The sequence below is a fragment of the Mustela nivalis genome, assembly GCF_964662115.1.
Source record: "Mustela nivalis genome assembly, chromosome: 8".
NCBI classification, from domain to species: Eukaryota; Metazoa; Chordata; class Mammalia; order Carnivora; family Mustelidae; genus Mustela; species Mustela nivalis.
The window spans coordinates 105,053,668-105,075,985 of record NC_139027.1 but is presented as its reverse complement, the minus strand read 5'-3'; the positions used below and the strand labels follow the sequence as shown (position 1 = coordinate 105,075,985).

At 36.3% G+C, this 22,318-nt stretch overlaps 1 protein-coding gene and 1 pseudogene across 5 annotated transcripts in view; one reads left to right on the top strand and one right to left on the bottom strand.

The window, feature by feature from the left end:
* MACROD2 (mono-ADP ribosylhydrolase 2) overlaps positions 1-22,318 on the top strand; it is a 1,944,634-nt gene that overhangs the window by 1,130,048 nt on the left and 792,268 nt on the right. The gene's annotated exons all lie outside the window — the stretch shown is intronic.
* LOC309871038 (heterogeneous nuclear ribonucleoprotein A1 pseudogene) lies at positions 19,806-21,260 on the bottom strand (annotated as a pseudogene). The gene has a single exon. The product of its transcript is annotated as a heterogeneous nuclear ribonucleoprotein A1 pseudogene (transcript).

Here is a 22,318-nt window from a genome sequence, read left to right as displayed (position 1 = left end):
GTGATCTCTCTCTGTCAAATAAATAAATAAAATCTTAAAAAAAAAATAACTGTTCTTGGTTCTTGGTCATCTGTTTGCAATGCAAATAGAAATCTTGTGCTCAGTTCCTACAATTTTAGTCATTTTTTAAAAGGGCAACTACTGGTTTTTGTGTTTACCTGTGAATCTATGATTTCTAAAATTCTACAATAAGATCATTAACATGTTGAGTAGACTGCAAAATAGACACTAATGGAATATAAAGTGATTCAAGAGCTCGGACTTCTCACTTATAGGATGACAAGACTTATATTGAATTCTACATTTATCAGCAGGAAATATGGAGATGTTGAGTATAGTTCTTTTCCCCCCCTTTATCTCTCTTTATAATCTAATGTATTTTTCTCCCTACAATGCATAGACCACTATCTGCAACATATCTTTGTTTTCTACCTACAAAGTTAAAAAGGAAATTTCCTTTTCCATTTTTATGTAAGTATGTATAAAGATAAACACAAAATTCAAGAGGTAATAATAAGATATAATTTACATTTGAAACCCTATTAACCAATTAACATAATAAGAATCTTTCTAGACTCTCTATTGTCTTTTTTTCTCTAGTTTTTTTATGGAACAAAAAGGATAAATCCTTGGGGAAAAGTGTGTCTTCTGTGATGTGATAAGAATATGACTTTTGGTAAAACCCCCACTCCCCTTTTGACCTGATTTTGGTTCATTTTTTTGGCTTTTCTTATTTCTTTGTGTATATCCACAGTTTTGTCAAACTTATTACCCTAGAAATTTTATTGAAGTATGAGTTCAATCAAGAAGACTCTTTAGGATATATATCTTGGGTTTTTAAAAAATATATACAACTCTATGAGTTGGTATAGAAGTACAGTGATTGAAATATACTCTGACAGAGAATAAAGTAAGGGTCATTTTATAATTCACTTTTTGAGAGAGGTAAAATGAAAAATATGGTTTGCTTTATTCTTGTGGAAACCAAATGGAAGAAGGCAATCATTTCTTCTACAAAGTCTAATTGTATAAGGAGGTTGATTGGTTGATTGATTGATTGGCATGGGAGAATGAATTGTATTCTCGCCATGTGAGTCGCTGGGTGATCCAGTTCCCCTGTCCTATAGGAGTTTATAATCTGGTAGAGGAGTTTTCTCTACCCTTGCCCCCATCTTTCCCTCCCTCCCTCCCTCACACCTGCACACATACACACACACACACACACACACACACACACACACACACACACAATACAATATGTAGTATTTGTCTAATAATGTATAAGTAATGTACTATTAGAAAGCAGAAGAGGAAGATACTAAATTCTAGCTGAGGGCACTGGGAAAGTTGGATCTTGAGGCCTTTGAATTGACTTCCTGTACAAGAATATACTGGAAGAGGAGAGATATTTCAAGAAGATTAAATAAATTAACAAAGGAGTGTAGGTAGAACTGCTCTGTTTTTGGACACTTACAATCCTGATGACTAAGTAGAAACAAAAGTTGCATGAGAGAAACTGATAAAAGATAAATTGGAAAGGAAAGCAAAGACCAGGGCATGGAGAGTTACTGGATACCCTAGTAAAGTTTGAACTGCCTCTTAGAGGTCGGTGGAAGCCATTAATGTTTTGACAGAGTGTGTGGAATGTGGTGTCTGAAGAAAAGATGGGAAGAAGGAGATGAGGCTCTTGCAATTAAACAAGGCAGCAGTAAGAAAGAGTAACCCCCAATCCTTGGCACGGGAAGTGGCATGGTAGAAACAGGTCAAATGTGAGAGAAATGGCAAAAGTATCTTAGTGATTTGAGAAACTATAGGCAATTGCAATGTTTTCATTTGTTAAGGAATCCACTGGCATAATGGATACAGAAAAAGGTAAGGAAATTGGGATGGGAGACTAATGAAATGTTTCTCTGTAAATCTATCCACATCTCTATTTCCACATAAATATAGGCACAAAGAGATTTTGGATTTACCTTTATTTAGCATTAAGATCATGGTAGTAACACCTAGTCATAAGCATTGGAATTCTAGTTCCATGAATAACTAATCATTTTAATTTCCTTTGCTTTAGTTTCTTCATATGCTAAATGGAGAAGTTATAATATCTACCACAGAGAAATCTTGTGAAAATTAAACGAATGAATATATGTAAAGAGAGCCTGCCTATCATAAGTGCTGAGAAATGTTAGCTGCTATTATGTCTATCTATCTGTATCTGGCTTTAATAAGCTATATGAACTTGAACCACAATATTATTTAACATCTTGGGACTTCAATTTACTAATAGATAAACTGAATTTGTATTAGATAGTCTCTAATTTTTGTTGTTGTTGTTTAACCAAACTTAACACGTAAGTATTGAATTCCTACTATGTGCTAGATACTGAATATATGGTAGAGAACAAAACTACATGCGTCCTGGGGCGCCTGGGTGGCTCAGTGGGTTAAAGCCTCTGCCTTCGGCTCGGGTCATGATCTCAGGGTCCTGGGATCGAGCCCCGCGTTGGGCTCTCTGCTCAGCTGAGAGCCTGCTTCCCCCTCTCTCTCCGCCTGCCTCTCTGCCTACTCATGATCTCTGTCTGTCAAATAAATAAATAAAATCTTAAAAAACAAAACAAAACAAAACAAAAAAAAACATGCGTCCTGTTCATTTGGGCCTTCTGATCTAGAGTAGATGAGAATGAGAGATAACAAGACCTGTTAAACAGATAAACACGAAATAATAAATATACAGTAAATGCGTAAGTACTGTCTATTTTAGAAGGTAAGGCAGTTAAAAGGAATTTATGAGAGAATGAGAAAATATCAGGGAAGTATCACTTAGAAGGACTAGGTGGAGGTGAGTGTTGGCAACCAGAGAAAAATTTTCTTTGGAAATGATGTTCGATCTGAGACAAAGGTAGTCAGCAAAGAGTGGGATAGGATGGGAATTCCAGGCAATGGGAGCATCCTGGGCACTAGAGGAATTCATCCAAGGAATGGATATAAGGCCATGGGTTTGCAGGGCAGAAAGTAAAAGCAATGCTGTGAGACGATATTGAGAATAAGTTTAGTTGGATACTATCCAACAACATCTTGTTAGCTAGGTTCAGGGTAAGAGGGTAACTCTATTCTAAGAGTTATGGGAGCTACTGCAGAATTTCAGATTTGTGTTTTAGAGGAAGGAAAAATAATACTTTGATATAATAAGCAAACATTAAACATATCCAGATATCTATAGGCATATATGCCATTACCCATGAGAGCCTTTAATTTAAATTTAATTTTCTTCATGCAGTATCAAAAATCCATTAGTCTTGAACACTTGCAGTTAATTCAGTTTTTAGTATTATGGGCCATTGAATTTTTTTTTTCTTTAAAAAAAGGCACTGAGATAGTAATTGTGTCAAATAAAAACAGAGTTGCACTCTCCAGTTCTATATTTCTAGCACCTCTTTTCACTCACCCCAAATAAGCACAATCTAAATTAAGCCATGCAATTTTTATGCAAATGAAACTTCAAAGCAAGCCCAACAGTTACCTCTTTTGACACCATTATAAAAATTCTAGAATCCTAACTGTCAAGAGAGCTGTGTTTAGTTGAAAAATCTAACAAGTTTACCTCCTGGCTTATGTGGTCCCTCTTAATGTCTTTTATACCCCCTTCTACTTATTTAGCACACATAAACTGATGGCTCAAAAAGTTCTCCCATCTACCCTACCTACTCTGATGGAGGTGGTTAATCTGATCCAGGTGTCATGCTTGTAGGAAATGCTAAATTAGTAATGGAAATCAGTGCTGCATATCATTAATTATATAGTTTTTAGCTTATCAAGTTGTATCAGGAAACAGATTTTTTTTTTTGAAGGCTTACCAATGAAATCCATGCGATTTTATCCATTCCCAGTTCAGGCTACTATAGTTAGATTCGTGATTTATTGGGAGGATTCTACAGACTTTGTAGCCATCTCTTCATGACATTGGCTGTTCTATTCATGCACTTCAACACTCCTCACATCCCACTACATGAAGAAATCATTGCTGTTGTTGCCCTCAGGATCCAAAGAAGGGATACAAAAATGAGCCAGGAAGCCTTTAACTTTGAGTGCTTGTGGTGTTTGAATCAGCCATATATTTGGGTGGATGTTTGGGATGGATTCTCAGAATGTTACCTGACTCAACTTTCTGAAAACACTATCAAAAATCCTGCTTACCTACTGCTACAAGTAATTCTTAATTAACTAATTATCTTTTCATACCTCCCAGTTGGAGATGTCCTAAAAAGGAAGTTTTCTTGTTCTCTAATGGTCCCAAAATGGATTATTTATTTTCTTCCTAAGTTTTAATCATTGTAGGATGATAGAAGTTTGTTGTTATTGTTACTGTTGTTGTTGTTTGTTTTTTTAGGACTGAAACATGAAAAGATTGGGAGTTTTAGAAGTCCAAGTGCATCAGATGTTCAGATTTGTGGACTTTAATTTCCTATTCCTGAAAGGTGTTCTAGTTAGCATGCTCCCCAGTCCTTCTAGGCCTGAAGCCCTCCTGGTTAGATCTCCAGAAGGCAGTGGAGCATCTGACAAAATCATCTGTAAAAGACAATTTAAGATTAACAAGCTAATTAAGGACATCTTAAAAGCACTGTTACAAGATTGGGCAAATTTCCAGGTTTGATTGATTTGGAGAGTCTAACAGCAATACATATTTTTAAAGTTTATTTATTTATTTATCTATTTATTTGACAGAGAGAGAGAGAGCTCAGAAGTAAGCAGAGAGGCAGGCAGAGAGAGAGGAGGAAGCAAGTTCCTTGCTGAGCAGAGAGCCCGATGTGGGGCTCTATTTCAGGACCCTGAGATCATAACCTGAGCTGAAGGTAGACACTTAACAAACTGAGCCACCCAGGCACCCCAGAGCAATACATATTTTTAAAGAAAGACATATTTGTTATTTGGCCCTATTATTCTATAAGGATCTCACTAAATGTCAGCCTGTGAGTCATTTATTTACTCAAAAAATTAATGAGCTCCTACTCTTTGACAGGTATAGACAGGAAAAAAAATAGACATGATCCCATCCCCCAACCCCTTTCTAATGTGCTCTTTGTCCAGTTAAAAAAGAAAGGATTGGTAAAACAACTTATTAAACCTATTTAAATCCTCTGATAGGATTTTTCTATATGTATTTGAAATCGGGTCCATATTTTGCTGAATAAATTTTTAAGTACTGTTTTCCAATCTCAACAATTTTAGAAAAATCCATTGGATTATCTATGCTTAATTTGACCTGGTGATATCCCATGTACCCAGAATTTATCTTTTAAAAATATTTTGACTGCTTTTGTTACTGAGAAGATACAGATTTTGCAGGAAGTCAACAATGTGTGTGTTGATGAGGGAGTGGTCTATTTAAAGGACCACACTAAGATGCACAGACATTCCTACGTACTGCCATGTAATTGAAGAAAGTGTAATAAAGTGTAAGCATAATAAAGGCATAGTAAAGTGTAAGTTGATTAGATAGCACTCCTTCAGGTCCTGCCACCTTTTTGCCTTATGAACTTGACAGGCTAGTTGGAGGGAGGTGAACTAGCCTGTCAAGTTCATAAGGTTATTGGTTAACCACTATATATGTATATGTGTGTGTGTGTGTGTGTGTGTGTATAATTGTGTGTATAATGGGACTAATGATGCATTCTCATTGGGTTGTAGTAAAGACTAAATTAAGCCTACCTAGAATTGATTAGCACAGTTGATGCCACATAGTACGTGCTCAGTAAAAGTATCATTGATAGTCTTCTGTCAATGATATCAACTGGATCTACATGAAATTTTATTAAACAATACTACTGCACTTAGGTGAAAAGACAGTATCTTCATGCATCCCCTCCAAACTTAGACCCAAAGTAATCTCAGAAGATTTCAGCCATATTTCCTCTTCTAAATGGGCTATTAGTAAACATAAAAAGAAGCTATAATAAGCATATGGTTTGGAACAGAAGAGAAGAGAGTCCAGTAAATTATTATTTTATCTTAAAACCACCATCTGGTTGTTGGTACAGAAACACTACCTCACTAATTTACATTTTCTTCTCCCAGTAGACAAGAGTATATTCAGTAAGAAGAAGAAAATCTATTGTTTTCTTTTAAAAATTCATTTTAGAATGCTTGTCTCTGGAACCTGTCAGCTACACTTAATTTCTACTTAGATGCTGAGATAAAGAGTTTCCTCCTCAATGATCCAACAGAGCATAGAATTAATCTTTCAACATTCAGAAAAATCAAAGTCAAAATTAAAATAAAGCTTTTTATTAAAGTTCTCTCTCACTACAGGTTGGAGTTTAATACTGAATATGGGTTGAAACAAATGCATTTTCTTAAGATGTTCAAAAGCTTAAAAGCAGTCTATTGATATAGGTGTTGTATGATACTCAAAAATGGTTTAACAGGACTGATTAAAAGCCATTTTTGGAATAAAATAAGTTAAAATATGGATTCTTGTACCAGTATAAGAGAATAGATATTGTTAAAAGGCCTAGATGCAGGATAACAACAGACTTTTAAATGAATTAGTGATGTTGCTAGGAGGTAACAAAGGTTTCCAGGTTTAAAAAAAAGATTAAGATTTTAGAAAGAGGAGTGGTAAGAAAGAAATGAGGCCCAGGATGACTTGAGGACACTTTGAGGATTAATAATTCCGACAGAAAATGGGAGACTAGACCTTAGACCTGCACAAGGGTACATTTGAATCTGAGACTCTGCATAAAGTTGGGCCCTAATAGGACTACATACACTCTTGCTGAAAAGATAGACCAGGAATAAAATTCCCTTGCCAGCAAAGAGAGATACCGTAAAATCTGGTTATACCCATCTCAACTCCAAATCAAAAATAAAAATAATAATAAAAATTAAGATTTTCTTATGAGAATTTATAACTACTGGATGTCCTTATGTGGCTCTGTAGTTCAAACCATTAGCATGGAAATAAAAATGGTTCCAATTACCCCCTGGTTCCTGGCAGAAGTTAAGTACTCCTTGGAGTAAAGCTTCCCTGGGATTCTCACTGTTCAGCCAGATATAACCTTATGATATATATTTTTTTTAATTTTATTTATTTTGTTTGACAGAGAGATCACAAGTAGGCAGAGAGGCAGGCAGAGACAGAGGGGGGAAGCAGGCTCCCTGCTGAGCAGAAAGCCCGATGCGGGGCTCGATCCCAGGACCCTGAGATCATGACCTGAACCGAAGGCAGCAGCTTAATCCACTGAGCCACCCAGGCGCCCCCTTATGATATTTTTTAAAAATGCTAATTGAAGGGGAAAAATCATAGATTGGCAAAACTAAAACAAACAGAAATCCAAACAAAAACCCTAATGGGTTAGACTCCTAAATGCTTTAGATTTTGAAATTATCAGATACAGAGTAAGAAATAAGTATATTTGTCATTTAAACAGTTAACAGGTAGAACTTTTAAAAATAAGCAACTAATAGACCAGGTAGCTTATCAAAGAACAAAACAGAAATTCTTTTTTGTTTTTTTTAAGATTTTATTTATTTTTTTGACAGAGAGAGATCACAAGTAGGCAGAGAGGCAGGCAGAGAGAGAGGGGGAAGCAGGCTCCCTGCTGAGCAGAGAGCCCGATGTGGGGCTCGATCCCAGGACCCTGGGATCATTACCTGAGCTGAAAGCAGAGGCCTTAATCCACTGAGCCACCCAGGCACACCCCAAAACAGAAATTCTTAAAATAAAATTTAAAAATGCACACATACACAAGGATGATTAAACTACACACTTCATGAAAGAATAACTTACTTGAAAAATATATTTGAAGAAATTAGCTAGAATGTAGCATAGAAAGATAAAGAGATGGAAAACAAAGTGTGAGAGATGTTAAGAATCCCAGAGGATAGAGCAGTAATATCTAACATATGACAGATCAAGGTTGCAAAAAATTAATAAAGGAGAAAAAATATATGGGAGAATCAATATCTGAAGAGTTATGGCTAAGAATTTTTCAGAATTATTAAAAGGATAGACCTTGTGATTCAGAAAGTATAATGTTTCCCACAGGATTAAAAATAAAAGGAAATTAACAACTACACACTTCAAAAAGGAGACAAACTTAACAGAAACCAAAGAAGAAGGTAGATGACGTACAAAGAAATGACAGTCAGATTGACAGTATATTTCTCAATTGAAGGAAATCAAGCAGTATTCTTAAAAGTGCTTAGAAAGGATAATTCTTAACACCTACTTGTATATCCAGCAAGGTTATCTTTTAAGAGTGAAAATAAAAGGGCGCCTGGGTGGCTCAGTGGGTTAAGCCGCTGCCTTCAGCTCAGGTCATGATCTCAGGGTCCTGGGATCGAGTTCCGCATCGGGCTTTCTGCTCAGCAGGGAACCTGCTTCCCTCTCTCTCTCTCTCTCTGCCTGCCTCTCTGTCTACCGTGATCTCTCTCTGTCAAATAAGTAAATAAAATCTTAAAAAAAAAGTGATAATAAAATAATACAATTTGAGATAAACAAAACTGAGTAAGTTTAAAATCAATATGTTCTTAATATAACATGTGCTTCAGGGAGAAAAATAAAATATTTTCAGCAAGAAGATACATAATTCAAGAAAATTTAGTGATAGAAAAGAGAGAAAGACAATGAGAAGTCTAAATAGACAACATGACTGTATAAAATATTATCTTACATGTGACACTGAGCAAGATAGAATAGCCTAATAATAATAATAATAATAATAATAACAACAACAGATAAACTGAAAGGTAGATAATAAAATGTAAAGCATTCCAAAGCCTTCATATTATTTAGGAGGAAGTGAAAATAATCTATAAAGTTGAAATAACACTGAAAGAATAGAATAGATTTTAAATTTAAATTGAACAGATGCAGGGTATTCAATACATTCAAAAGAAAGGGATAGTTTAGAACTTTTTGTTTTGTTTTTAAATATTTTGAATATCACTTCAGATTGTATCTACACATATATTATTATCTTAAAGGGGAGGAATCATTTAAAGCATAAACTTATGATACATTTTGGAAATTTTAAGTTTTTTGTAAATTACATAATTAATTTGGGTAAACTGAGTAATTCAAAATTTTGTGAGAAGCATACTTCTAAAAGTGGTTTGACCTGTTTTAAATCCAGGAGGATACAGAAAGTGATAAAACAATGGAAGAAAGGAGGGACTATGGTAAAACTGAGATTTATCTGCTAAAAAAAAAAAAAAAAGATAATAATAAAAGAAAGCACGTATCATGAAAATAAATTTAGCTATTTAGTTATCTCAATAAGTATATAAAGACTAACTTCCTCAATTAAAATACAGAGATTATCTATGGATTGGATGATTTAAGAAAAGAAGCAAAGTTACACACAATTTGCAAGAGAAAAAAGATACTTACAGAAGTACTAATTTAAAAAGGTATGATTCTAGAAGGTGATCAAAATATAACTCAAAGACTGATATGACTGAAAAGAGAAACTTTCAAATGTATAATGTTATTAGGAGATTTAGAAATAACATTCTCACTTATTGAGAGGTAAATCTAATTTAAAAATATAAGGCTTGAATAATACAATTAACAAGCTTGTGATGTACATATATAAAAACCTGATCTTCAAAATTACAGAGTAAACTTGTCTAATAGTAAATGAACATCTAGGCCTATGGTCAGCAAAGTATAACTGATGGGCCAAATTAAGCCTATAGCCTACTTGGGTATGGCCCTCAAATTAAGAACATTTTTCTACATTTTTAGTGGGTTGTAAAAGTTTCAAAAAGAAAAGAAAATGAATATGTGACAGAAACCATATGTGGTCCAAAAATCTTGAAATATTTACTACTTGGCCCTTTATAGAAGGTACCTGACCTATGTTGTGGCCATTGAGAAAAAGCCAAATATATTTCATATCAATCATTATTCAACAAATATTTTTCAGCAGTTACTTTGTGCTGGACACTAATCAAGGCACTGGGGAAAACAAAGTAAACAAAACAAACAAAATCCCTCTCCTTAAGGTATTTGCATTTTAGTGGGGGTTATGGACAAGAAATAAGGTAAATGAATAAAAGGTATTGTGTTTGATGGTGATCAGTGGTTAGAAGAATAAAATAAAACAGGGAAAATAACATTTATTGTTTTGAAAAATTAAATCCTCAAATTACACAACTTATGGATTGAAGGAAATGATAATGAACATTTTCAAATTCATGGAAGTAAATTATAATAAGATCAGTAAATTTTAAAGTTCATAAGATCGGGTTAAGGGAGAATGTTAAGTTTTACATTTTATATTAGAAAAATAGATTATTATAAATGAACTATAAGAATAACTTAAGAACCTGCAAAAATAGTATCAGGATAAACACAAATATACTAAAAGGAAGGAGTAGAAATAAGGAGCAGAAATTCATGAAAGTACAGCAAATAAACTACAGAAAATTGTAGAAACCATAATTCTAGGAAAGGCTATTTATTTAGAGATATTAATAAAATATCTGCTGAGAATGATCAAAAACAAATATATTAGTAATTAAAATTAATGTATTATAAATAAAAAAGAACACAAAACATTTCACATATGAAGATAAAAACAACTTTGTGCCAGTGATTTAAAAAACTTAGATACGATGAACAAATGCCTAGAAAAATGTAACATCAATTTTGACTCAATATCGTTGTACAAATAGTCTATAACCATAAAATGAATTAATTTAATACCAATAAAACTTTTATCAAATAAAAAACAGACTACAGTAGATTTATAGGCAATGTCTACCAAACTTTCAAGGATCATTATAATGTATTTTACAAAACCCTTCCAAAGTATTAAAAAAAAAAAACACATTTCACAATTTTTGTTGAGGGCAATGCAATCTTCATGCCCAAACACAACAAAGACAGTGCAAGAAATTAAAAGTACATATTCAAGAATTAAAGGAATATCCCAAACTAGAAGCAATCCAAATGTCTATCAACTGGTAAATGCAGTGAACAGGATCAAGCTGTAGAAATATGCTACCATGTGGATGAACCTCAAGAATATTATGCTAAATAGAAAATGCTAAATGCAAAAGACATATATATATATATATATATATATATATGCAAAAGACCATTATGTGATTCTGTTTATTTGAAGAGTCCATAAAAGGCAAATCCAAAGTAGCATAGTGGTTGCTTGAATGTGGCTAAGGGCAGGAATAGGGTTTGATGGCAAAGAAAACAAAGGATCTTTTTAGGGTGAAAAAAATGTTCCAAAAACGATTGGTTGCACAACTCTGTAAATTTACTAAAAAGCACTGAACAATTTCTCTTAACAGTGTCCTTTTAACCATCATAGCTATATCTGCATTTGTAAAAATCCGTAATCCTTGTTTAGTGCTTGCTTCTTAATGTTGGAATTTAAGATAACCTTGTGTTCTGCAAGGCAATGTTGAGTGGAACATTCTGGTTCTAGAGAACATTGAATTCTTCTTCCTCCTCACTCTTTTAAGTATACATACCAGAAGAGATCTGGACAAAATCATGGAGTAGAAGTTTACATTTATCTTTAAAAACCTACCAGAAAAAAATATACTTTTTTTCAAATTGTGTATGTACCTCTGTGTATGCATGGGTGTGCATTTTGACTTATGTTATTTCTATGATTTAAAAACTTGGGAAGATGGAATCAAAAGCAGGGATCTGAACATGTTTTTGTACACCAGTAGTCACAGAACCATTTATTCACAGTAGTAAAAAGAATAGCAGACATGGGAATAGCAGAATATGGGAATAGCAGAAATGTCCATTAATGGAATGGATAAAGTGTGATTAAAGTGTGATACACTCACACACACTCTCACACACATGATGGAATATTAGTCAACCATAAAAAAGAATGTAATTCTGTTACATGCTACATCGTGGATGAACTTTGAAAACATGCTTAGTGAAATAAGCCAGAAGGACAAATATTTTATTATTCCATTTATGTGAGATACCTAAAATTCAAATTCATAGAGACAGAAGGTAGAATAGCAGTTACCAGTGGCTGCGGTGAGAAGATAATGGGGAGTTATTATTTATGCGTATGGAGATTGAGTTTGGAAAGATGGAAAGGCATAGTGGTGATCCTTGCACAACATGAATATATTTAATGCCACTAAACTGTATACTTAGAAATATTTAAAATGGTAAATTCATGTTGCATGTATTTCATCATAATTTAAAAAACAATATCAAGAAGATAAACAAAAGTATCTTATATCATACTAAGAATGCATTATATTTCTCTTTCCCACTTCTTCAAGAATAAAAAAGACTTTGACATAACATCACATGGAGGGAGAGGGCAGTGTGTGTGGGGCCATTTCTTCAGTGACTCAAGTTAAAGTAAACAGGGTACTTTTTGGTAGATTGAAAGTAAGCTGGCTATTTTCAATTTTTATTCTTATTGTTTTTTTCTCCCCCTAGTTCCTGGGATGTTAGCATTCATTGACATATCCATGTTCTTTATGAAGAGGTCAACATTTTTCTTAAAAGAAGTACCATACCAGCCACTATGAGAATAAAAGACACTAACATTGCAGAGAGTTGAAGGTGTTAACATACTTCTGCAATGGCCCACTTACTCCAGAGCCATTTAAGCAAGAAAATGGTTTTGTTTTGTCTACAGGAAAGAAATGAGTTGTGTTTATCCAACGATGGCTGGTCTAGTTCTAGTTTTATGTCACATTAAAGCAAATCTGTCCTCTTACTCCTATGTACTATGAACAAAATTACAAGATACATTATTGATAATAGACGCAAAATACCTGAAAGCTTTTTTTTTTTTTTTTAATCAGATGTGAGCACTTTCTTTAGAGAAAATTCTTCCCCTTTGTCAAGAACATGGGTGCATCAATGAACTTTTTAATTTATTGGTTACTTTCTTATTTTTCTCTATTGGCTTTGCTAACACTGTATATTAGTTAAGTTACTTATACCCATCAACATCATAATCTTCTTGGCTGAAATACTGAAGTTGATATCAAAATACCTGTGTCTTAATTTTATGCTTTTCCTGCCCAGTGAAAACAACATGAAGAATGCAGCCATGTTGTTTTACAAATCAGATGGTAGTTAAAAGCTATTGATATTACCAGAATTAGTTAATATTAATTAATACAGTTAATATTCTTATAACTTAATGTAAAATTCAATCTATCTTCTAAGTTAGTGACTAAACTGTAACCTAGTCATATATGTAACCTAGTCATATACAATTTTTTGTATAGAAAAATTCTTATACTGAAGATAAAGTGGAGGGCGCCTGGGTGGCTCAGTGGGTTAAGCCGCTGCCTTCGGCTCAGGTCATGATCTCAGGGTCCTGGGATCAAGTCCCGCATCGGGCTCTCTGCTCAGCAGGGAGCCTGCTTCCCTTCCTCTCTCTCTGCCTGCCTCTACCTACTTGTGATCTCTCTCTGTCAAATAAATAAATAAAATCTTAAAAAAAAAAAAAAAGATAAAGTGGAAATTTCCTTTCTTTAGAATAATACCACATGTATCATTCAGGGTTAAACCAGGAAAGATAAACCTCATGTGTATTAGAGAATAAGGGATTTCTTATAGGCCCAAGAAGTCATATAATATTTGGAAAAGTAGAGATCAAAAGGTAGAGTAGGAAGATCAGAGAAGTCACTACCCAATCTCCAAAACCCTGGAACTAGTGGTCAGTTAGGAGTCTACGAGGACACATAGAAAGTTAAGTAGGACCAGCTTCTAGAAGGAGATTGCAGAGAGGAACTGGTACATCTGTGCTTGATGGCGGCCTGTTGGCCCTGTCAGTCATTGGAGCTGGATGCTTGGAAGAAGAGCTGGCCATGGAGCAGGGAGAATGAGGACATGCTGGATTCTCTCCACCTCTATCCACGCCCATGACCAAAGGGAGCAGTTCACCAGTTCACCTTCAAAGCACCCATAGCTTCCTCTTCTGGCCAACTTGGACTAGAACCATGTGGGGAAGGGGATTCAGGAAACATAATTCCAGCTTGACCATGTTGACACAAAGTAGGTTCTTTTTAGTTGTCACAAGGCAAGGTTTTTAAAAATTAGCAAAGGTTTTTTAGCTTCCCCAGGGAAAGGTTATGTTTATAAAACACTGAGTCTTCCAGAAGTAATACCAGCTGAATACCTTGCTGCCAACCAGCTCCTGGCTGCCCTAATTTAGTGGGAGAGTGGCAGGTCTTGATTAGGCACCAGTGGCTGACCTGGGTGAAATGTTTGCTCAGTAGGGCAGAGCTCCAGTTATCACCTAAGACCATGTGAAATGCCAGAAACTCTTAAGGTGAAGTCAAAGCAGGGCCAGAGATGGGAGCCAGGAGAGGAGAAGAGTGAAGAAAAGTCCCTTGGGGTCTTGGTAGTGGAGGATCCTAAATATGTTCCCCAATACCACATGACTCTGACATTTGTTTTTATGGGCAACACTAGGCTCCAGCCTCATTCTTCATCTTCATCTTTCCATACTCTTCCTCCCCAACTCTCTCCATTTCCTCCTCTCTTAATCCCTCCATCAGGCTCCCTTCATCTTTCTATCTCAGTACCCCCTTTTCTTCCTCTTCATCACTCCCCATTCATTTCCCACCTTCCTTCTCTCTCCTTCCTTCTCTCTCTTTCTACCATACTCCTTCCATCACACACTCTTATTGTTCTGACCAAGGAAGATTCAAGAAGTTGTAGCATTAGGATCATCACACATTGTTTCCTATCCTTAAGAAAATTCTCAACACCTCCCACACAGTCTCTGTCTCTGTCTCTGTCTCTGTCTGTCTGTCTCTCTTTCACACTCAAGACTAATTCCTCCTACTTCAGGTCTCAAATAGAAGTCACCTCTCCAGAGAGACTTTCTCTGAAACCACTTAATGAAATATGTACCTCTTTCTATTCCTAATTCTCTATTACTACATTTTTTACGTCCCTCATGACCCTACCACAATTTATCATTATACACTTAAATTTGTGGCATATATATCCCACACACTGAACTGTAAACTCCCTGAGGACTGGGCCACATCCCTTTATTATATACCCATCTGTATCCAACAGTTAGCTTGAGGCCTGACATATAGAACGGTACTTATTAAATGTTTCTTGAATGAATTAATAAGAAATAAATGAGTGGATACAGTCAGACTTTAAAGCTGCCTAGAAAGGAAATCTTAAGTAAGCCTATTTGAATTAAAAATGTCTTTCCTATGATTTATAATTTGAATGTGATACCTCTTGTGATTTTTGAGATAAATTGTAGGAGATAGGGAAGCATTCATAAGATTGTGCAAAACTTCTATGGGACAAGGTATTGTAATAGTTATAGAGATCCCCAAATGAAGACAACAATGGAGGCAGAGTCAAAAGAAGAAAACCTATAAATCCTGTAACCTCATTTAGGGACCTGAAATGGAAAAGAATGGAGGCCAATGGGGTCAGTTAAAAGTCAGAAGTCTGGGAACAGAGCAGTGTAGATTGAGGAAGGAATACTGAGGCTTAAAAATGAAAGAGAGTCAGCTCATCTTTACAAAATTGGTAAATCTTGACATTGTGCTTCTCTTGAAAAGGATTAGAATATTAACTACTTAAGGGCAGATTATAGTTTAGATTATTTATTTGCAATCTGCCAATATAGGCACTACCAAAAGTGAAAATGGCAGTTAGTTGGGGAGCATTGCAGTGTATATGTTTTAAAGCAATATACTAATATTTTTACTAATTCGTAAAAGAAAATGCTTTCAATATTTCATGCATGTTATGAATTAGCTAGTCTTAATATTTCAGTGGCCTGAAAAACATTCAGAATGAACCAAAACCTCTAAAAATCTTATTTTAAATTATATATGCATATATATATATGTAAAACTGAAAAATCCTTTATATGTATATGTGAATTTTTTTATTTTTTGAGACACTTTAAAAATTATCAAATTTGGGGGCACCTGCGTGGCTCAGTTGGTTAAGCATCTTACTTAATCTCAGGTAGTGATCTCAGGTTCCTGGAATTGAGCCCAACATCAGGGTCCCTATTCAGAAGGGAGTCTGCTTCTTCCTCTCCCTCTACCCCCAACCCTGCTCATGCACACACACTCTTTCAAATAAATGAAGAAAATGTTTCTAAAAATTATCAAATTTTTAACAATAATAAATCTATGAAAATTAGGTTAATCTTAGACTCAGAAGCCATCCATTCCCATGCGACTTGATTTCATCACACATATAATTCATTTAGTCTATTTATTTTAAATAGTCTATAATTGGTTTAGATTATGAGTTCTTGAAAATAATTCTTTTGGTTTTTCCCCAAATGAAGACATGAGAACTTTCTCTGTATACGTTTGCTAAACAAACATATACTTAAAGAGAAGCTGCCCAAAATGGCTTATTTCAGACCAATGCAGCACATTCACGGTAAGATCAAAGAAAAAAGGTTTTTTTTTTTCTCTGCTATTAATTGGGAGTAGACTGTTTTCTTACCCACATTGGCAAGTCCAGAAAAGGTCTTATTGTAGAAAAAGACGACTCAATCTTTGAATGTCAATGCAAAGAACTTTATCATATTACTTTTGTCCCACACAGCATAGAGAATCCATTCCATTAAGGAGAATTCTGAAAATTGGATGAAATTCAAGCTGTGTTTTAATTCAGCTTTTTGGCAGATGGCATTAAAAGGAAGTCAAGGGTCATAGCTTGATAATTGGGTATAAATATAGTTAGTGCAGTCGGCCTCAGCTTCAGTCATGCAGAACCAATTTTTACTTGATGATATCACGGTTGCATATTTTTAATTGAAACACTCATGAGAAGTCCTAACATAATCTGAGTATTACTCTATTTTTCCCCCTCATAAACTCACAGAGTCGGTTAATGTGTTCAATGAAATATTGCATCATTGACTTTATTTTTCTTACCTACGTGTTCTCTGAAGCATTAAGTTTGGGATAAAATGTTTTGTCCCTTGATTAAAAAATGGCAATGGCTGTATTCGCTAAGCTACTAATCAGTAATACTAATTTTATAAGTCTAATCCTGAATACAACATGACTTACAGCTGAAAATTTATTTCATTGCTAAAATAAAAATATATATATACACATGAATCTTTTAAATCATAATTTTCTTAACTCTTACTCTGCATTTAAATGGTGTAATTTCAGACTAAGTAGATTATTATATAAAGTGAAAAAAAATTTTATCTGAGTTACACTCGAGTGCAATGACTCATTTTAAACAATATAAAATCCTTCAATATTTGGTGCATTCATATCTGCTCTGCTTTCTTCCATTTGTAACAAAATATTACTTGTAGCCTTTATAATGTAGAAGGATTTTAAATTAAGATGAGAATCCAATGCAGATTTTTTTTTTAAGTAAAACATATGGGCATAAAAGACACTCATTAAAACTTTTGAAATGAATATAGAAACCATGGATAATCATTCTGCCATACAAGTTTTTGTATAATTGTACAACTTAAAATGTTTAATTGCTGAATGCTAAAAGGCAGACTTAGCCATATAGACTTAGCTATTAGAAAATTGATTAAACCTAAAATCACTGTGAACCTGCCGTTTGGGGGTGGAAATAACAAAGAATTTGAACTGAAAATTCAAGCAAAGGGATATTACAGTAATTTATGATAGGTGTTTTCTTTTTTAAATATAGTTAGAATTTTGAAGAGGGTCCCAGATTGTTCTAGAAGGTTCAATCTATACTGGTCCGTCCGTACTTCTTGCCACTCTCCTAGCCTTTTGGGGCTGGAGTGGAGAAAGTAAAGATTGTCAGTTTGTATGCATTTGCTTTAAACCTCTGCACCCTCACTTTCCAAATTGAAAAATACAAATCTACCAGTCTGGTAAAGCATGTCAGAGCTGCTGCCGAAAACCCGCCTTTGATTCATTCATCCCCACTGAACCTAAATTTATTTTAGATCTTATCCTGACAGGATATTTGAGACTGAACTCTGCATTTTTCTGTCTTCACAGTCACCTGCCTCCCTCTATGTTGAGGGTTTCACTAACAAATGTGACATTCGCTGGTAAATAAATAAATAAATCCACCTCTATAACTTCCTTTCTTGTTCTAGAAAGACAGAAGGAACAGAACCAATAGCACAAGCATTTTTTTCCTTCCTCCTCTTGCTTTTGGTACTACTTCTGCAACTCAGTTACTTTAATGAAGAAAATGAAAGTAAAAGCTATCACGGATTAAACTGAAGTCATGGCAATTATTTAAGAATATAGACATTAAAGGTAGGAGGGGGTCTTCTGCAGTTGACCCACCCACACAGCGCATCATATCCTGGTATCATGAGAAAGGTAGGCCTGCATCTTTCTTGCAGTGAACTGCAAGTGAGAGCAGGGAGCTTCGGTGTGCATACTGCACTGGAGATACGGGAATCCTATGTGGACACAGTAGTCATAATGCCAGAACTCAATTCCATCTAGCATGAGAAGCACGTGCGAGGGACTGCGCGAGGGACTGTACTCCCTCAGGTAACTCGACAATCCCAAGCAGTGACTGTGACTCACGCAAGACAGCACCCACCAATTAAATGACAGCATCAGCTTTCCAGTGCTCTCCTTCTGTCCTTCTCTTTACCTTGCTCCTTCATGAGGACTTTCTCAAGCAAGTGCTTCACACCTGGCAGCAGAGGGGACTCTTCCAAACCAGCCTAAAGTAAAGCCATCAGTAATGGCCCCCATTCTTTAAGTGCTTCCTACATGCTTTGCCTTCTTTTACACATTTTGTGAGTATTATGTCGTTTGATCCTTACAACCATTTTATGAGGTCATGTCCCATTTGCCCAAATTCACAAATCCTAAGGAATAAAGTGGATTTGACGAGCCAGTTTGGCTCTGGCATCCATGCATATAATCTCTACTCAAATTTGTGAGACTAGTGCTTGAGTTTGCAGAAAGAGGAAGATGCTTTCTAACTTATGACATCCATGTCAATCCTGAAAATGTGCTTTCTACTCGAGTTCCTTGAACCAAATTCTGTGTCCAGGCAGAGCCAACTTGTGTCCTACACCTCCCCCATAACAGAGGAGCTGGGGCACATATTTACCTGCAGCAGCTTCGGAGGGGCAGTTTTAGAATGGGAAATGTGCATGGCAGAATAAAGTGACAAGTGACTACCACAGCAACCCCAGCTGCTAATTTGCTAGAAGATTCCCTGGCATTGTAGCATTTCATACTGAATACAACTCATTTGGGTAAGTCTGCTTTACCCTGAATTTCCATGCTTATAGTGATATGGAGTGACCCTATAGTCTGGTAACCCTATCGCCTGCTGAGTAGCGGCAAGTTGAGCAGCTGAAGAAGAGAATGAGAGAGAAGACAGGACCAACTGTGGTCATTTATTAGACAATCTAGTTTGTGTTTGAGCAGCTAGTATTTGGTCAGCCAGTCACACCATGTTTGCCTCCATCTTGCTCCAATCCTTATTTTCCTTTCTTCTCTTTCACACTGTTCTTGATAGGTGTGGCGGTTACCCCAGAGTAAACAAATAAGGGAACATGAAATTGTACTTAAAATGTATGTTTGAATTAGCGGGGGTGGGGGTGGGAGGTTGGGGTACCAGGTGGTGGGTATTATAGAGGGCATGGATTGCAGGGAGCACTGGGTGTGGTAAAAAAATAATGAATACTGTTATGCCGAAAACAAATAAAAAAATAAATTAAAAAAAATGTATGTAATGTACTGCAGCATGCTTACAGGATCTTAATTTTTTTTTTTAAAGACACATTTATTCAGCATCATGATCAGACTATTACATTTAGCAATCAACAGCATGGTGCAAAAAAAAAAAAAATCTACATTAAAACCCTTTGTTGGAATGCTTTACACTTTCCACAGAACAGAAACTAAAATAACCTGTTATACAATTAGTCACAAATACAGTCCTCGAGTTTTTTTGCCCATACACATGAGTATTGTCTAAAACATGTCTTCTTTGTAGCAGCTAGGCCCTGCCACCACTGTGCTTGGCTGAGTTCACAAATCTGTTGTAACCTGTAGCTTCCCTGTCACTTCTCTGGCTCTCCTCTCCTGCTAAGCTTTGTTTCCTGGCAGTAATTAAAACCTTCTGCCACTGCCATAGCTGCTGCTGCTGCTGGAACCACTATAGCCACCTTGGTTTCGTGGTTTGGCGAAGTATTGGCCTCCACCACCATAAGGGCCAGAGCTTCTGCCTCCAAAATTGCCTCCTTTCATGGGTCCAAAATTTGAGGATTGATTGTTGTAATTGCCAAAATCATTATAGCTTCTGCCACCTCCAAAGTTGCTTCCACTACCACCGCCATAGCCGCCTCCGCCTCCTCTGTTGTTATAGCTGTCATAGCTGCCACTCCCGCCATAGCCACTGCCCTGGTTTCCATAACCCTGTCCACCACTTCCATAGCCTCTGCTTCCTCCAGAGTAACCAGGGCCGCCTCCTCCATAACCACCATCATTACCAAATCCGTTATAGCCATCCCCACTGCCACCATATCCACCACCACCTCAACTGCCACCAAAGCCACCTCGACCACTGAAGTTTCCTCCGCGACCAAAATTGTCATTCCCACCAAAACCACCTCCCCGACCACCACCAAAGTTTCCAGAACCACTTCGACCTCTTTGGCTGGATGAAGCACTAGCCATCTCTTGCTTAGAGAGCGCTTTCCTTACTTCCCAGTTGTGGCCATTCACAGTATGGTATTTTTGAATGACAATCATGTCTACAGAATCATGGTCATCAAATGTTACAAAAGCAAAACCCCTCTTTTTGCCACTGCCTCGGTCAGTCATGATCTCAATCACTTCGATTTTCCCATACTGTTCGAAATAATCTTAGATGATGTTCTTCAGTGTCTTCTTTAATGCCACCAACAAAAATCTTTTTCACAGTTAAGTGGGCACCAGGTCTTTGAGAATCTTCTTTTGAGACAGCCCTCTTTGGTTCCACAACTCTTCCATCCACCTTGTGTAGCCTTGCATTCATGGTTGCATCCACCTCCTCCACAGTGGCATATGTGACAAACCCAAAGCCTCTGGAGCGCTTGGTGTTCGGATCTCTCATTACCACACAGTCCGTAAGTGTTCCCCATTGCTCAAAATGGCTCCTCAGACTCTCATCGGTTGTTTCAAAGCTCAGACCTCCGATGAAGAGCTTCCGCAGCTGTTCAGGCTCTTTGGGAGACTCTGACTTAGACATGACGGCGGTGGGAGGGGAGACTTTAACGATGCTTACTCGGCGGCGTCCACAGGCAGAAAGCGGACCTTAATTTTTTTAATTGACAAATACAAAATAACTCTGCTTGTATAGAGACAAGCCGGATTGTGTAGTAAATTACCATAGAGACTCCCTGGGTTGCCTAGCAATAGGTTACCTGGAACCAATGCCTCCCGCCCTCCTCCTAGGAGGTGGTCTGCACCCAAATCTAACTTTCATAAATTGCCAGATGCTAGCAGCTAACATCCGCAGACTGATTTGCACCCAGTTTCAAAATGCTTGTATCCTGCTTTCAAGACTGCTCTCATCTCATCTCATACCACAAAAAGGGGATGCATCCCCTTTCCAAGAACAGCATATGGGATACTCACCTGGCCAGGCTTATGCATACCAGTCCAACAAGATGCAGAGAGGATATGACCTTTGAGTACTTAGTTTACCTTTGTGACCTTTGGGTACTTGTTTACCTTTGTTACCTATTAGTTCTCTTTGGCTCCAAATGATGCTAGCTATTGTTTGTTTGACACTGCCAAGGTCAGTCTTACTAGACAACACCTGGACTTTCTTGCATTTTGATATTGTTGGACAATTTAAAGATTCCTGATTTGGGTCTGGTTTAATGGAGCCAACTAACATAACTGATGATTGCAGGGAAACTGAAAATACTTTTTTTTTTTTTTTTTCTGCCAGTCATGGCTAAATACAATTGAATTGGAAGAAATTTAGATGAGGTGTGATCCTAGTTAGCTATGGTGCCCATGCATTTATATTGCAGAATTTAAACTTCTGGTAAATCAGGGCTAAGTAGACAGTTGACATCATAATGTATAAGACTTTAGAAATTCATTTTCTAAGCTCTTTGCCTAGGAGGGAACTTCTGGTTCCTCAAATACAAGATGCTTGATCATATCACCATGACTTCACATGTAGGCACTATCCCCTCTTCTGGAATACCTTTCTCTCTGTAGCTAATCACCCAGCTTACCCAACTTGTTTCTCCTCCAAAAGCCTCAAGTCAAATCTAAATATGGACCCATTTGCACTGCTTTATAATCACTGATTTATGTGTGTCTTCTGTACTAAATTGCAAGTATGTTCAGG